Here is an 18,677-nt window from a genome sequence, read left to right as displayed (position 1 = left end):
CCAAGGGATACAGTAAACCTGGAGTGAAGCATCGGAATCTGTAACTAGTGTCACAGGAATGGTTCAAAAGATAAACAGTTAGAAGAGTCAGTCTACTTGTACTTAAGTCGGCATTGTGCCTCTTGTATTTAATACCGATGCAATATTTGTGTTTCATCGTCAATAAGAAGGTCAAAAGGGATACAGTAAACCTGAAGTGATGCATCGGAATCTATAACTAGCGTCACAGGAATGGTTCAAAACATAGAGAGTTGGAAGACTCAGTCTTCTTGTACTTAAGTCGCATTGTGTCTTTTGAATTTCATTCCGATGCAATTTCTGTGTGTCATCGTTCATACGAAGGTCCGAGGGATACAGTAAACCTCAAGTGAAGCATAGGAATAAAAAACTAGTGTCACAGGAATGGTTCAAATGATAGACAGTAGGAAGAGTCAGTCTTCTTGTACTTAAGTCGGTATTGTGCATTTGCTTTTTAATTCCAATGCAATTTCTGTGTCATCGTCAATAAGAAGGTCAGAGGGATACAGTAAACCTGGAGTGAAGCACCGGAATCTATAACTAGTGTCACAGGAATGGTTCAAAACATAGACTGTCAGAAGAGTCAGTCTTCTTGTACTTCAGTCGACATTGTGCCTTTTGTATATAATTCTGATGCAATTTCTGTGTTTCATCGTCAATAAGAAGGTCCAAGGGACACAGTAAACCTGGAGTGAAGCATCGGAGTCTATAACTAGTGTCACACGAATGGTTCAAAACATAGACAGTAAGAAAAGTCCGTCCTCTTGTACTTAAGTCGTCATTGTGCTTTTGTATTTAATTCCGATGCAATTTCTGTGTTTCATCGTCAATAAGAAGGTCCAAGGAATACAGTAAACCTGAATAGAAGCATCGGAATCTATAGCTAGTGTCACAGGAATGGTTCAACCATAGACAGTTAGAAGAGTCAGTATTCTTGTACTTAAATCGGCATTGTGCCTTTTCAATTTAATTCCGATGCATACTCTGTGTTTCATCGTCAATAAGAATTACCAAGGGATACAGTAAACCTGAAGTGAAGCATCGGAATCTATAACTAGTGTCACAGGAATGGTTCAAAACATAGTCAGTAAGAAGAGTCAGTCTTCTTGTACTTAAGTCATCATTGTGCATATTATATTTAATTCTTATGCAATTTCTGTTTTTCATCGTCAATAAGAAGGTCCAAGGAATACAGTAAACCTGGAGTGAAGAAGCGGAATCTATAGCTAGTGTCACAGGAATGGTTCAATACACAGACAGTAAGAAGAGTCAGACTTCTATTACTTAAGTCGGCATTGTGCCTATTCTATTTAATTCCGATGCAATTTCTGTGTTTCATCGTCAATAAGAAGGTCCAAGGGATACAGTAAACCTGGAGTGAAGCATCGGAGACTATAACTAGTGCCACAGGAATGGTTCAAAACATAGACAGTAAGAAGAGTAAGTCTTCTTGTACTTATTTCGGCATTGTGCCTTTTGTATTTATTTCGGATGCAATTTCTGTGTTTCATCGGAAATAAGAAGGTCAGAGGGATACAGTAAACCAGATGTGAAGCACGGAATCTATAACTAGTGGCACAGGATTGGTTCAAATCATAGTCAGTCAGAAGAGTCAGTCTTCTTGTTCTTAGGTCGATATTGTGCCTTTTATATTTAATTCCGATGCATTTTCTGTTTTACATCGTCAATAAGAAGGTCAGAGGGATACAGTAAACCTGAAGTGAAGCATCGGAATCTATAACTAGTGTCACACGAATGGTTCAAATCATAGACAGTTGGAAGAGTCACTCTTCTTGTACTTAAGTCGGCATTGTGCCTTTTGTATTTAATTCCGATGCAATATTTGTGTTTCATCGTCAATAAGAAGGTCAAAAGGGATACAGTAAACCTGAAGTGAAGCATCGGAATCTATAACTAGTGTCAAAGGAATGGTTCAAAACATAGAGAGTTCGAAGACTCAGTCTTCTTGTACTTAAGTCGGCATTGTGCCTTTTGAATTTCATTCCGATGCTAATTCTGTGTTTCATCGTCCACAAGAAGGTCCGAGGGATACAGTAAACCTCAAGTGAAGCATCGGAAAAAAAAACTAGTGTCACAGGAGTGGTTCAAAACATAGACTGTCAGAAGAGTCAGTCTTCTTGTACTTTAGTCGGCATTGTGCCTTTTGTATTTAATTCTGATGCAATTTCTGTGTTTCATCGTCAATAAGAAGGGCCAAGGGATACAGTAAACCTGGAGTGAAGCATCGGAATCTGTAACTAGTGTCACAGGAATGGTTCAAAAGATAAACAGTTAGAAGAGTCAGTCTACTTGTACTTAAGTCGGCATTGTGCCTCTTGTATTTAATTCCGATGCAATATTTGTGTTTCATCGTCAATAAGAAGGTCAAAAGGGATACAGTAAACCTGAAGTGATGCATCGGAATCTATAACTAGCGTCACAGGAATGGTTCAAAACATAGAGAGTTGGAAGACTCAGTCTTCTTGTACTTAAGTCGCATTGTGTCTTTTGAATTTCATTCCGAAGCAATTTCTTTGTGTCATCGTTCATACGAAGGTCCGAGGGATACAGTAAACCTCAAGTGAAGCATAGGAATAAAAAACTAGTGTCACAGGAATGGTTCAAATGATAGACAGTAGGAAGAGTCAGTCTTCTTGTACTTAAGTCGGTATTGTGCATTTGCTTTTTAATTCCAATGCAATTTCTGTGTCATCGTCAATAAGAAGGTCAGAGGGATACAGTAAACCTGGAGTGAAGCACCGGAATCTATAACTAGTGTCACAGGAATGGTTCAAAACATAGACTGTCAGAAGAGTCAGTCTTCTTGTACTTCAGTCGACATTGTGCCTTTTGTATATAATTCTGATGCAATTTCTGTGTTTCATCGTCAATAAGAAGGTCCAAGTTACACAGTAAACCTGGAGTGAAGCATCGGAGTCTATAACTAGTGTCACACGAGTGGTTCAAAACATAGACAGTAAGAAAAGTCCGTCCTCTTGTACTTAAGTCGTCATTGTGCTTTTGTATTTAATTCCGATGCAATTTCTGTGTTTCATCGTCAATAAGAAGGTCCAAGGAATACAGTAAACCTGAATAGAAGCATCGGAATCTAAAGCTAGTGTCACAGGAATGGTTCAACCATAGACAGTTAGAAGAGTCAGTATTCTTGTACTTAAATCGGCATTGTGCCTTTTCAATTTAATTCCGATGCATACTCTGTGTTTCATCGTCAATAAGAATTACCAAGGGATACAGTAAACCTGAAGTGAAGCATCGGAATCTATAACTAGTGTCACAGGAATGGTTCAAAACATAGTCAGTAAGAAGAGTCAGTCTTCTTGTACTTAAGTCATCATTGTGCATATTATATTTAATTCTTACGCAATTTCTGTTTTTCATCGTCAATAAGAAGGTCCAAGGAATACAGTAAACCTGGAGTGAAGAAGCGGAATCTATAGCTAGTGTCACAGGAATGGTTCAATACACAGACAGTAAGAAGAGTCAGACTTCTATTACTTAAGTCGGCATTGTGCCTATTCTATTTAATTCCGATGCAATTTCTGTGTTTCATCGTCAATAAGAAGGTCCAAGGGATACAGTAAACCTGGAGTGAAGCATCGGAGACTATAACTAGTGCCACAGGAATGGTTCAAAACATAGACAGTAAGAAGAGTAAGTCTTCTTGTACTTATTTCGGCATTGTGCCTTTTGTATTTATTTCGGATGCAATTTCTGTGTTTCATCGGAAATAAGAAGGTCAGAGGGATACAGTAAACCAGATGTGAAGCACGGAATCTATAACTAGTGGCACAGGATTGGTTCAAATCATAGTCAGTCAGAAGTGTCAGTCTTCTTGTTCTTAGGTCGGTATTGTGCCTTTTATATTTAATTCCGATGCATTTTCTGTTTTACATCGTCAATAAGAAGGTCAGAGGGATACAGTAAACCTGAAGTGAAGCATCGGAATCTATAACTAGTGTCACACGAATGGTTCAAATCATAGACAGTTGAAGAGTCACTCTTCTTGTACTTAAGTCGGAATTGTGCCTTTTGTATTTAATTCCGATGCAATATTTGTGTTTTATCGTCAATAAGAAGGTCAAAAGGGATACAGTAAACCTGAAGTGAAGCATCGGAATCTATAACTAGTGTCAAAGGAATGGTTCAAAACATAGAGAGTTCGAAGACTCAGTCTTCTTGTACTTAAGTCGGCATTGTGCCTTTTGAATTTCATTCCGATGCTAATTCTGTGTTTCATCGTCCATAAGAAGGTCCGAGGGATACAGTAAACCTCAAGTGAAGCATCGGAAAAAAAAACTAGTGTCACAGGAGTGGTTCAAAACATAGACTGTCAGAAGAGTCAGTCTTCTTGTACTTTAGTCGGCATTGTGCCTTTTGTATTTAATTCTGATGCAATTTCTGTGTTTCATCGTCAATAAGAAGGGCCAAGGGATACAGTAAACCTGGAGTGAAGCATCGGAATCTGTAACTAGTGTCACAGGAATGGTTCAAAAGATAAACAGTTAGAAGAGTCAGTCTACTTGTACTTAAGTCGGCATTGTGCCTCTTGTATTTAATTCCGATGCAATATTTGTGTTTCATCGTCAATAAGAAGGTCAAAAGGGATACAGTAAACCTGAAGTGATGCATCGGAATCTATAACTAGCGTCACAGGAATGGTTCAAAACATAGAGAGTTGGAAGACTCAGTCTTCTTGTACTTAAGTCGCATTGTGTCTTTTGAATTTCATTCCGATGCAATTTCTGTGTGTCATCGTTCATACGAAGGTCCGAGGGATACAGTAAACCTCAAGTGAAGCATAGGAATAAAAAACTAGTGTCACGGGAATGGTTCAAATGATAGACAGTAGGAAGAGTCAGTCTTCTTGTACTTAAGTCGGTATTGTGCATTTGCTTTTTAATTCCGATGCAATTTCTGTGTCATCGTCAATAAGAAGGTCAGAGGGATACAGTAAACCTCGAGTGAAGCACCGGAATCTACAACTAGTGTCACAGGAATGGTTCAAAACATAGACTGTCAGAAGAGTCAGTCTTCTTGTACTTCAGTCGGCATTGTGCCTTTTGTATATAATTCTGATGCAATTTCTGTGTTTCATCGTCAATAAGAAGGTCCAAGGGACACAGTAAACCTGGAGTGAAGCATCGGAGTCTATAACTAGTGTCACACGAATGGTTCAAAAGATAGGCAGTAAGAAGAGACAGTCTTCTTGTACTTAAGTCTGCATTGTGCCGTTTGTATTTAATTCCGATGCAATTTCTGTGATTCATCGTCAATAAGAGGGTCCGAGCGATACAGTAAACCTGAAGTGAAGCATCGGCATTTATAACTAGTGTCACAGGAATGGTTCAAAACATAGTCAATAAGAAGAGTCAGTCTTCTTGTACTTATGTCGGCATTGTGACTTTTGTATTTAATTCCCATACAATTTCTGTGTTTCATCGTCAATAAGAAGGTCCAAGGGATACAGTAAACGTGGAGTGAAGCATCGGAATGTATAACTAGTGTCACAGGGATGGTTCAAAGCATAGACAGTAAGAAGAGTCAGTCTTCTTGTACCTAAGTTGGCATCGTGCCTATTGTATTTAATTCCGATGCAATTTCTGTGTTTCATCGTCAATAAGAAGGTAAGTGGGATACAGTAATCCTGAAGTTAAGCATCGGTATCTATGACTAGTGTCACAGGAATGGTTCAAACGTAGTCAGTAAGAAGAGTCAGTCTTCTTGTACTTAAGTCGGCATTGTGCCTATTGTATTTAATTCTGATGCAATTTCTGTGTTTCATCGTCAATAAGAAGGTCCAAGGGATACAGTAAACCTGGAGTGAAGCATCAGAATCTATACCTAGTGTCACAGAAATGGTTCAAAACATAGTCAATAAGAAGAGTCAGTCTTCTTGTACTTAAGTCGGCATTGTGCCTATTGTATTTGATTCCGATGCAATTTCTGTGTTTCATCGTCAATAAGAAGGTCCAAGGGATACAGTAAACCTGGAGTGAAGCATCGGAATCTATAACTAGTGTCACAGGGATTGTTCAAAACATAGACAGTAAGAAGAGTCAGTCTTCTTGTACTTTAGTCGGCATTGTGCCTTTTGTAATTAATTCCGATGTGATTTCTGTATTTCATCGTCAATAACAAGGTCAGAGGGATACAGTAATCCTGAAGTGAAGCATCGAAATCTATGACTAGTGTCACAGGAATGGTGCAAAACATAGTCAGTAAGAAGAGTCAGTCTCCTTGTACTTAAGTCGGTATTGTGGCTTTTGTATTTAATTCCGATGCAATTTCTGTGTTTCATCGTCAATAAGAAGGTCCAAGGGATACAGTAAACCTGGAGTGAAGCATCGGAATCTATAACTAGTGTCACAGGAATGGTTCAAAACATAGACAGTAAGAAGAGTCACACTTCTTTTACTTACGTCGGCATTGTGCACTTGTATTCAATTCCGATGCAATTTCTGTGTTTCATCGTCCATAAGCAGGTCCAAGGGATACAGTAAACCAGGAGTGAAGCATCGGAGTCTATAACTAGTGTCACAGGAATGGTTCAAAACATAGACAGTAAGAAGAGTCAGTCTTCTTGTACTTAAGTCGGCATTGTGCCTATTGTATCTCATTCCGATGCAATTTCTGTGTTTTATCGTCCATAAGACGGTCCGAGGGATACAGAAAACCCGAATAGAAGCATCGGTATCTATAGCTAGTGTCCCAGGAATGGTTCAAAACACAGACAGTAAGAAGAGTCAGACTTCTTTTACTTAAGTCAGCATTGAGCCTATTGTATTTAATTCCGATGCAATTTCTGTGTTTCATCGTCAATAAGAATGTCCAAGGGATACAGTAAACCAGGAGTAAAGCATCGGAGCCTATAACTAGTGTCACAGGAATGGTTCAAAACATAGACAGTAAGATGAGTCAGTCTTCTTGTACTTAATTCGGCATTGTGCCTTTTGTATTTCATTCGGATGCAATTTCTGTGTTTCATCGTCAATAAGATGTCCAAGGGATACAGTAAACCTGGAGGGAAGCATCGGATTCTATAACTAATGTCACAGGGACGGTTCAAAACATAGACAGTAAGATTAGTCAGTATGCTTGTACTTTAGTCGGCATTGTGCTTTTTGTATTCAATTCCGATGCAATTTCTGTGTTTCATCGTCACTAAGAAGGTCGGTGGGATACAGTAATCCTGAAGTTAAGCATCAGAATCTATAACTAGTGTCACAGGAATGGATCAAAACATAGTCACTAAGAAGAGTCAGTCTACTTGTAGTTAAGTCGGCATTGTGCCTTTTCTATTTAATTCCGATGCAATTTCTGTGTTTCATCGTCAATAAGAAGGCCAGAGGGATACAGTAAACCTGAAGTGAAGCATCGGAATCTATAACTAGTGTCACACGAATGGTTCAAATCATAGACAGTTGGAAGAGTCACTCTTCTTGTACTTAAGTCGGCATTGTGCCTTTTGTATTTAATTCCGATGCAATGTCTGTGCTTCATCGTCAATAAGAAGGTCCAAGGGATACAGTAAACCTGAAATGAACCATCGGAATCTATAACTAGTGTCACAGGAATGGTTCAAAGCATAGACAGTAGGAAAAGTCAGTCTACATGTACTTAAGTCGGCATTGTGCCTTTTGTATTTAATTCCGATGCAATTTCTGTGTTTCATCGTCAATAAGAAGATCCGAGGGATACAGTTACCCTGAAGTGTACCATCGGAATCTATAACTAGTGTCACAGGAATGGTTCAAAACATAGTCAGTAAGAAGACTCAGTCTTCTTGTACTTAAGTCGGCATTGTGCCTCTTGTATTTAATTCCGATGCAATATTTGTGTTTCATCGTCAATAAGAAGGTCAAAAGGGATACAGTAAACCTGAAGTGAAGCATCGGAATCTATAACTAGTGTCAAAGGAATGGTTCAAAACATAGAGAGTTGGAAGACTCAGTCTTCTTGTACTTAAGTCGGCATTGCGCCTTTTGAATTTCATTTCGATGCTAATTCTGTGTTTCATCGTCCATAAGAAGGTCCGAGGGATACAGTAAACCTCAAGTGAAGCATCGGAGAAAAAAACTAGTGTCACAGGAGTGGTTCAAAACATAGACTGTCAGAAGAGTCAGTCTTCTTGTACTTTAGTCGGCATTGTGCCTTTAGTATTTAATTCTGATGCAATTTCTGTGTTTCATCGTCAATAAGAAGTGCCAAGGGATACAGTAAACCTGGAGTGAAGCATCGGAATCTGTAACTAGTGTCACAGGAATGGTTCAAAAGATAAACAGTTAGAAGAGTCAGTCTACTTGTACTTAAGTCGGCATTGTGCCTCTTGTATTTAATTCCGATGCAATATTTGTGTTTCATCGTCAATAAGAAGGTCAAAAGGGATACAGTAAACCTGAAGTGATGCATCGGAATCTATAACTAGCGTCACAGGAATGGTTCAAAACATAGAGAGTTGGAAGACTCAGTCTTCTTGTACTTAAGTCGCATTGTGTCTTTTGAATTTCATTCCGATGCAATTTCTGTGTGTCATCGTTCATAAGAAGGTCCGAGGGATACAGTAAACCTCAAGTGAAGCATAGGAATAAAAAACTAGTGTCACAGGAATGGTTCAAATCATAGACAGTAGGAAGAGTCAGTCTTCTTGTACTTAAGTCGGTATTGTGCATTTGCTTTTTAATTCCGATGCAATTTCTGTGTCATCGTCAAAGAGAAGGTCAGAGGGATACAGTAAACCTGGAGTGAAGCACCGGAATCTATAACTAGTGTCACAGGAATGGTTCAAAACATAGACTGTCAGAAGAGTCAGTCTTCTTGTACTTTAGTCGGCATTGTGCCTTTTGTATATAATTCTGATGCAATTTCTGTGTTTCATCGTCAATAAGAAGGTCCAAGGGATACAGTAAACCTGGAGTGAAGCATCGGAGTCTATAACTAGTGTCACACGAATGGTTCAAAAGATAGACAGTAAGAAGAGACAGTCTTCTTGTACTTAAGTCTGCATTGTGCCTTTTGTATTTAATTCCGATGCAATTTCTGTGATTCATCGTCAATAAGAGGGTCCGAGCGATACAGTAAACCTGAAGTGAAGCATCGGAATTTATAACTAGTGTCACAGGAATGGTTCAAAACATAGTCAATAAGAAGAGTCAGTCTTCTTGTACTTAAGTCGGCATTGTGACTTTTGTATTTAATTCCCATACAATTTCTGTGTTTCATCATCAATAAGAAGGTCCAAGGGATACAGTAAACGTGGAGTGAAGCATCGGAATCTATAACTAGTGTCACACGAATGGTTCAAAAGATAGACAGTAAGAAGAGACAGTCTTCTTGTACTTAAGTCGGCATTGTGCCTATTGTATTTAATTCTGATGCAATTTCTGTGTTTCATCGTCAATAAGAAGGTCCAAGGGATACAGTAAACCTGGAGTGAAGCATCAGAATCTATACCTAGTGTCACAGGAATGGTTCAAAACATAGTCAATAAGAAGAGTCAGTCTTCTTGTACTTATGTCGGCATTGTGCCTATTGTATTTGATTCCGATGGAATTTCTGTGTTTCATCGTCAATAAGAAGGTCCTAGGGATACAGTAAACCTGGAGTGTAGCATCGGAATCTATAACTAGTGTCACAGGGATTGTTCAAAACATAGACAGTAAGAAGAGTCAGTCTTCTTGTACTTTAGTCGGCATTGTGCCTTTTGTATTTATTTCCGATGCAATTTCTGTATTTCATCGTCAATAACAAGGTCAGAGGGATACAGTAATCCTGAAGTGAAGCATCGAAATCTATGACTAGTGTCACAGGAATGGTGCAAAACATAGTCAGTAAGAACAGTCAGTCTTCTTGTACTTAAGTCGGTATTGTGGCTTTTGTATTTAATTCCGATGCAATTTCTGTGTTTCATCGTCAATAAGAAGGTCCAAGGGATACAGTAAACCTGGAGTGAAGCATCGGAATCTATAACTAGTGTCACAGGAATGGTTCAAATCATAGACAGTAAGAAGAGTCACACTTCTTTTACTTACGTCTTCATTGTGCACTTGTATTCAATTCCGATGCAATTTCTGTGTTTCATCGTCCATAAGCAGGTCCAAGGGATACAGTAAACCAGGAGTGAAGCATCGGAGTCTATAACTAGTGTCACAGGAATGGTTCAAAACATAGACAGTAAGAAGAGTCAGTCTTCTTGTACTTAAGTCGGCATTGTGCCTATTGTATCTCATTCCGATGCAATTTCTGTGTTTCATCGTCCTTAAGAAGGTCCGAGGGATACAGTAAACCCGAATAGAAGCATCGGAATCTATAGCTAGTGTCCCAGGAATGGTTCAAAACACAGACAGTAAGAAGAGTCAGACTTCTTTTACTTAAGTCAGCATTGAGCCTATTGTATTTAATTCCGATGCAATTTCTGTGTTTCATCGTCAATAAGAATGTCCAAGGGATACAGTAAACCTGGAGTAAAGCATCGGAGTCTATAACTAGTGTCACAGGAATGGTTCAAAACATAGACAGTAAGATGAGTCAGTCTTCTTGTACTTAATTCGGCATTGTGCCTTTTGTATTTAATTCGGATGCAATTTCTGTGTTTCATCGTCAATAAGATGTCCAAGGGATACAGTAAACCTGGAGTGAAGCATCGGAATCTATAACTAGTGTCACAGGGACGGTTCAAAGCATAGACAGTAAGATGAGTCAGTATTCTTGTACTTTATTCGGCATTGTGCTTTTTGTATTTAATTCCGATGCAATTTCTGTGTTTAATCGTCACTAAGAAGGTCAGTGGGATACAGGAATCCTGAAGTTAAGCATCAGAATCAATAACTAGTGTCACAGGAATGGTTCAAAACATAGTCAGTAAGAAGGGTCAGTCTTCTTGTAGTTAAGTCGGCGTTGTGCCTTTTCTATTTAATTCCGATGCAATTTCTGTGTTTCATCGTCAATAAGAAGGTCAGAGGGATACAGTAAACCTGAAGTTAAGCATCGGAATCTATAACTAGTGTCACACGAATGGTTCAAATCATAGACAGTAGGCAAAGTCAGTCTACATGTACTTAAGTCGGCATTGTGCCTTTTGTATTTAATTTCGATGCAATTTCTGTGTTTCATCGTCAATAAGAAGGTCAGAGGGACACAGTAACCCTAAAGTGAAGCATCGGAATGTATAACTAGTGTCACAGTAATGGTTCAAAACATAGTCAGTAAGAAGACTCAGTCTTCTTGTACTTAAGTCGGCATTGTTCCTCTTGTATTTAATTCCGATGCAATTTGTGTGTTTCATCGTCAATAAGAAGGTCAGAGGGATACAGTAAACCTGAAGTGAAGCATCGGAATCTATAACTAGTGTCACAGGAATGGTTCAAAACATGGACAGTAAGATGCGTCAGTCTTCTTGTACTTAAGTCGGCATTGTGCCTTTTGAATTTCATTCCGATGCAATTTCTGTGTTTCATTGTCCATAGGAAGGTCCGAGGGATACAGTAAACCTCAAGTGAAGCATCGGAATAAAAAACTAGTGTCACAAGAATGGTTCAAAACATAGACTGTCAGAAGAGTCAGTCTTATTGTACTTTAGTCGGCATTGTGCCTTTTGTCTTCAATTCTGATGTAATTTCTGTGTTTCATCGTCAATAAGAAGGTCCAGGGATTTCAGTAAACCTGGAGTGAAGCATCGGAATCTATAACTAGTGTCACAGGAATGGTTCAAATGATAGACAGTAAGATGAGTCAGTCTTCTTGTACTTAAGTCGGCATTGTGAATTTTTTATTTAATTCCGATACAATCTCTGTGTTTCATCGACAATAAGAAGGTCCAAGGGATACAGTAAACCTGGAGTGAAGCATCGGAATCCATAACTAGTGTCACAGGGATGGTTCAAAACATAGACAGTAAGAAGAGTCAGTCTTCTTGTACTTTAGTCGGCATTGTGCCATTTGTATTTAATTCCGATGCAATTTCTGTGTTTCATCGTCAATAAAAGGTCAGAGTGATACAGTATTCCTGAAGTGAAGCAGCGGAATCTATGACTAGTGTCACAGGAATGGTTCAAAAGCATAGACAGTAAGAAGAGTCAGTCTTCTTGTACTCAATTCGGCATTGTGCCTTTTGTATTTAATTCTGATGCAATTTCTGTGTTTCATCGTCAATAAGAAGGGCTAAGGGATACAGTAAACCTGGAGTGAAGCATCGGAATCTATAACTAGTGTCACACGAATGGTTCAAATCATAGACAGTAGGAAAAGTCAGTCTACATGTACTTAAGTCGGCATTGTGCCTTTTGTATTTAATTTCGATGCAATTTCTGTGTTTCATCGTCAATAAGAAGGTCAGAGGGACACAGTAACCCTAAAGTGAAGCATCGGAATGTATAACTAGTGTCACAGTAATGGTTCAAAACATAGTCAGTAAGAAGACTCAGTCTTCTTGTACTTAAGTCGGCATTGTTCCTCTTGTATTTAATTCCGATGCAATTTGTGTGTTTCATCGTCAATAAGAAGGTCAGAGGGATACAGTAAACCTGAAGTGAAGCATCGGAATCTATAACTAGTGTCACAGGAATGGTTCAAAACATGGACAGTAAGATGCGTCAGTCTTCTTGTACTTAAGTCGGCATTGTGCCTTTTGAATTTCATTCCGATGCAATTTCTGTGTTTCATTGTCCATAGGAAGGTCCGAGGGATACAGTAAACCTCAAGTGAAGCATCGGAATAAAAAACTAGTGTCACAAGAATGGTTCAAAACATAGACTGTCAGAAGAGTCAGTCTTATTGTACTTTAGTCGGCATTGTGCCTTTTGTCTTCAATTCTGATGTAATTTCTGTGTTTCATCGTCAATAAGAAGGTCCAGGGATTTCAGTAAACCTGGAGTGAAGCATCGGAATCTATAACTAGTGTCACAGGAATGGTTCAAATGATAGACAGTAAGATGAGTCAGTCTTCTTGTACTTAAGTCGGCATTGTGAATTTTTTATTTAATTCCGATACAATCTCTGTGTTTCATCGACAATAAGAAGGTCCAAGGGATACAGTAAACCTGGAGTGAAGCATCGGAATCCATAACTAGTGTCACAGGGATGGTTCAAAACATAGACAGTAAGAAGAGTCAGTCTTCTTGTACTTTAGTCGGCATTGTGCCTTTTGTATTTAATTCCGATGCAATTTCTGTGTTTCATCGTCAATAAGAAGATCCGAGGGATACAGTTACCCTGAAGTGTACCATCGGAATCTATAACTAGTTCCACAGGAATGGTTCAAAACATAGTCAGTAAGAAGACTCAGTCTTCTTTTACTTAAGTCAGCATTGAGCCTATTGTATTTAATTCCGATGTAATTTCTGTGTTTCATCGTCAATAAGAATGTCCAAGGGATACAGTAAACCTGGAATAAAGCATCGGAATCTATAACTAGTGTCACAGTTACGGTTCAAAGCATGGACAGTAAGATGAGTCAGTACTCTTGTACTTTATTCGGCATTGTGCTTTTTGTATTTAATTCCGATGCAATTTCTGTGTTTAATCGTCACTAAGAAGGTCAGTGGGATACAGTAATCCTGAAGTTAAGCATCAGAATCTATAACTAGTGTCACAGGAATGGTTCAAAACATAGTCAGTAAGATGGGTCAGTCTTCTTGTAGTTAAGTCGGCATTGTGCCTTTTCTATTTAATTCCGATGCAATTTCTGTGTTTCATCGTCAACAAGAAGGTCAGAGTGATACAGTAAACCTGAAGTGAAGCATCGGAATCTATAACTAGTGTCACACGAATGGTTCAAATAATAGACAGTAGGAAAAGTCAGTCTACATGTACTTAAGTCGGCATTGTGCCTTTTGTATTTAATTCCGTTGCAATTTCTGTGTTTCATCGTCAATAAGAAGGTCAGAGGGATACAGTAACCCTAAAGTGAAGCATCGGAATGTATAACTAGTGTCACAGTAATGGTTCAAAACATAGTCAGTAAGAAGACTCAGTCTTCTTGTACTTAAGTCGGCATTGTGCCTCTTGTATTTAATTCCGATGCAATTTGTGTGTTTCATCGCCAATAAGAAGGTCAGAGGGATACAGTAAACCTGAAGTGAAGCATCGGAATCTATAACTAGTGTCACAGGAATGGTTCAAAACATAGACAGTAAGATGAGTCAGTCTTGTTGTACTTAAGTCGGCATTGTGCCTTTTGAATTTCATTCCGATGCAATTTCTGTGTTTCATTGTCCATAAGAAGGTCCGAGAGATACAGTAAACCTCAAGTGAAGCATCGGAATAAAAAACTAGTGTCACAAGAATGGTACAAAACATAGACTGTCAGAAGAGTCAGTCTTATTGTACTTTAGTCGGCATTGTGCCTTTTGTATTCAATTCTGATGCAATTTCTGTGTTTCATCGTCAATAAGAAGGTCCAAGGGTTTCAGTAAACCTGGAGTGAAGCATCGGAATCTATAACTAGTGTCACAGGAATGGTTCAAATGATAGACAGTAAGATGAGTCAGTCTTCTTGAACTTAAGTCGGCATTGTCAATTTTTTATTTAATTCCGATACAATCTCTGTGTTTCATCGACAATAAGAAGGTCCAAGGGATACAGTAAACCTGGAATGAAGCATCGGAATCTGTAACTAGTGTCACACGGATGGTTCTAAACATAGACAGTAAGAAGAGTCTGTCTTCTTGTACCTAAGTCGAAATCGTGCCTTTTGCATTTAATTCCGATGCAATTTCTGTGTTTCATCGTCAATAAGAAGGTCAGTGGGATACAGTAATCCTGAAGTTAATCATCGGTATCTACGACTAGTGTCACAGGAATGGTTCAAAACATAGTCGGTAAGAAGAGTCAGTCTTATTGTACTTAAGACGGCATTGTGGCTATTGTATTTAATTCCTATGCAATATCTGTGTTTCATCGTCAATAAGAAGGCCAAGGGATACAGTAAACCTGGAGTGAAGCATCGGAATCTATAACTAGTGTCACAGGGATGGTTCAAAACATAGACAGTAAGAAGAGTCAGTCTTCTTGTACTTAATTCGGCATTGTGCCTATTGTATTTAATTCCGATGCAATTTCTGTGTTTCATCGTCAATAAGAAGGGCCAAGGGATACAGTAAACCTGGAGTGAAGCATCGGAATCCATAGCTAGTGTCATAGGAATGGTTCAAAACACAGACAGTAAGCAGAGTCAGACTTCTTTTACTTACGTCGGCATTGTGCATTTTGTATATAATTAAGATGCATTTTCTGTGTTTCATCGTCAATAAAAAGGTCCAAAGGATACAGTAAAGCTAGAGTGAAGCATCGGAATCTATAACTAGTGTCACAGGGATGTTTCAAAACATAGTCAGTAACAAGAGACAGTCTTCTTGTACTTACGTCGGCGTTGTGATTTTGTATTTAATTCCGATGCAATTTCTGTGTTTCATCGTCAATAAGAAGGTCCAAGGTATACAATAAACCTGGAGGGAAGCATCGGAATCTATAAGTAGTGCCACAGGAATCGTTCAAAACATGGACAGTGAGATGAGTCAGTCTTCTTGTACTTAATTCGGCATTGTGCCTTTTGTATTTAATTCCGTCGCAATTTCTGTGTTTCATTGTCAATAAGAACTTCAGAGGGATACAGTAAATCTGAAGTGAAGCATCGGAATCTATAACTAGTGTCACAGGAATGGTTCAAAACCAAGACAGTAAGAAGAGTCAGTCTTCTTGTAGTTAAGTCGGCATTGTGCCTTTTGTATTTAATTCCGATGTAATTTCTGTGTTTTATTGTCAATAAGACGGTCCATGGGATACAGTAAACCTGAAGTAAAGCATCGGAAACTATAACTAGTGTCACAGGAATTGTTCAAAATATAGTCAGTCTGAAGAGTCAGTCTTCTTGTACTTAAGTCGGCAATGTGCCTTTTTTAATTAATTACGATGCAATTTCTGTGTTTCATCGTCAGTAAGAAGGTCCAAGGGATACTTTAAACCTGGGGTGAAGCATCGGAATCTAAAACTAGAGTCACAGGAATGGTTCAAAACATAGACAGTAAGAAGAGTCAGTCTACTTCTACTTAAGTCGGCATTGTGCCTTTTGTATTTAATTCCGATGCAATTTCTGTGTTTTATCGACAATACGAAGGTCAGAGGGATACAGTAAACCTGAAGTGAAGCATCGGAATCTATAACTAGTGTCTCAGGAATGGTTCAAAACATAGTCAGTAAGAAGAGTCCGTCTTCTTGTACTTAAGTCGGCATTGTGCCTTTTGTATTTAATTCAGATGCAATTTCTGTGTTTCATCGTCAATAACAAGGTCAGGGGGATACAATAATCCTGAAGTGAAGCATCGGAATCTATGACTAGTGTCACAGGATTGGTGCAAATCATAGTCAGTAAGAAGAGTCAGTCTTCTTGTACTTAAGTCGGTATTGTGCCTTTTGTATTTAATTCCGATGCAATTTCTGTGTTTCATCGTCAATAAGAAGGTCCAAGGGATACAGTAAACCTGGAGTGAAGCATCGGAATCCATAACTAGTGTCACAGGAATGGTTCAAAACATAGACAGTAAGAAGAGTCTGACTTCTTTTACTTAAGTCGGCATTGTGCCTTTTGCATTTAATTCCGATGCAATTTCTGTGTTACATCGTCAATACGAAGGTCCGAGGGATACAGTAAACCTGGAGTGAAGCATCGGAATCTATAACTAGTGTCACAGGAATGGTTCAAAACATAGTCAGTAAGAAGACAGAGTCTTCTTGTACTTAAGTCGGTATTGTGTCTTTTGTATTTAATTCCGATGCAATTTCTGTGTTTCATAGTCAATAAGATGGTCCAAGGGATACAGTAAACCAGGAGTGAAGCATCGGAGTCTATAACTAGTGTCACAGGAATGGTTCAAAACATAGACAGTAATAAGAGTCAGTCTTCTTGTACTTAATTCGGCATTGTGCCTTTTGTATTTAATTCTGATGCAGTTTCTGCGTTTCATCGTCAATAAGAAGGTCAGAGGGATACAGTAATCCTGAAGTGAAGCATCGGAATTTATAACTAGTGTCACAGGAGTGGTTCAAAGCGTAGTCAATAAGAAGAGTCAGTCTTCTTGTACTTAAGTCGGCATTGTGCCTTTTGAATTTAATTCCGATACAATTTCTGTGTTTCATCGTCAATAAGAACGTCAGAGGGATACAGTAAATCTGATGTGAAGCATCGGAATCTATAACTAGTGTCACAGGAATTGTTCAAAACGTAGACAGTAAGAAGAGCCAGTCTTCTTGTACTTAAGTCGGCATTGTGCCTTTTGTATTTAATTCCGATGCAATTTCTGTGTTTCATCGTCAATATGAACGTCTAAGGGATACAGTAAACCTGGAGTGAAGCATCGGAACCTATAACTAGTGTCATAGGAATGTTTCAAAACATAGACAGTAAGATGAGTCAGTCTTCTTGTACTTAAGTCGGCATTATGCCTTTTGTATTTCATTGCGATGAAATTTCTGTGTTACATCGCCAATAAGAAGGTCCAAGGGATACAGTAGACCTGAAGTGATGCATCAGAATCTATAACTAGTGTCACAGGAATGGTTCAAATCATAGTCAGTAAGAAGAGACAGTCTTCTTGTACTTAAGTCGGCATTGTGCCTTTTGTATTTAATTCCGATGCAATTTCTGTGTTTCATCGTCACTAAGAAGGTCAGTGGGATACAGCAATCCTGAAGTTAAGCTTCAGAAACTATAACTAGTGTCACAGGAATGGTTCAAAACATAGTCAGTAAGAAGAGTCAGTCTTCTTGTAGTTAAGTCTGTATTGTTCCTATTCTATTTAATTGCGATGTAATTTCGGTGTTTCATCGTCAATAAGAAGGTCCGAGAGATACAGTAAACCTGAAGTGAAGCATCGGAATTTATAACTAGTGTCACAGGAATGGTTCAAAGCGTAGTCAATAAGAAGAGTCAGTCTTCTTGTACTTAAGTCGGCATTGTGCCTTTTGAATTTAATTCCGATACAATTTCTGTGTTTCATCGTCAATAAGAAGGTCCAAGGGATACAGTAAACCAGGACTGAAGCCTCGGAATCTATAACTAGTGTCACAGGGATGGTTCAAAACATAGACAGTAAGAAGAGTCAGTCTTCTTGTACCTAAGTCGGCATCGTGCCTTTTGTATTTAATTCCGATGCAATTTCTGTATTTCATCGTCAATAAGAAGGTCAGTGGGATACAGTAATCCTGAAGTTAAGCATCGGTATCTATGACTAGTGTCACAGGAATGGTTCAAAACATAGTCAGTAAGAAGAGTCAGTCTTCTTGTACTTAAGTCGGCATTGTGCCTATTGTATCAATTTCCGATGCAATTTCTGTGTTTCATCGTCATTAAGAAGGTCCAAGGGATACAGTAAACCTGGAGTGAAGTATCGGAATCTGTAACTAGTGTCACAGGGATGGTTCAAAACACAGACAGTAAGAAGGGTCAGACTTCTTTTACTTATGTCGGAATTGTGCCTTTTGTATTTAATTACGATGCAATTTCTGTGTTTCATCGTCAATACGAAGGACCATGGGATACAGTAAACCTAAAGTGAAGCATCGGAATCTATAACTAGTGTCACAGGAATGGTTCAAAACATAGTCAGCAAGAAGAGACAGTCTTCTTGTACTTTAGTCGGTATTGTGCC

This window comes from Schistocerca americana, chromosome X (assembly GCF_021461395.2).
Source record: "Schistocerca americana isolate TAMUIC-IGC-003095 chromosome X, iqSchAmer2.1, whole genome shotgun sequence".
NCBI lineage: Eukaryota > Metazoa > Arthropoda > Insecta > Orthoptera > Acrididae > Schistocerca > Schistocerca americana.
This window is presented reverse-complemented; position numbering follows the sequence as displayed.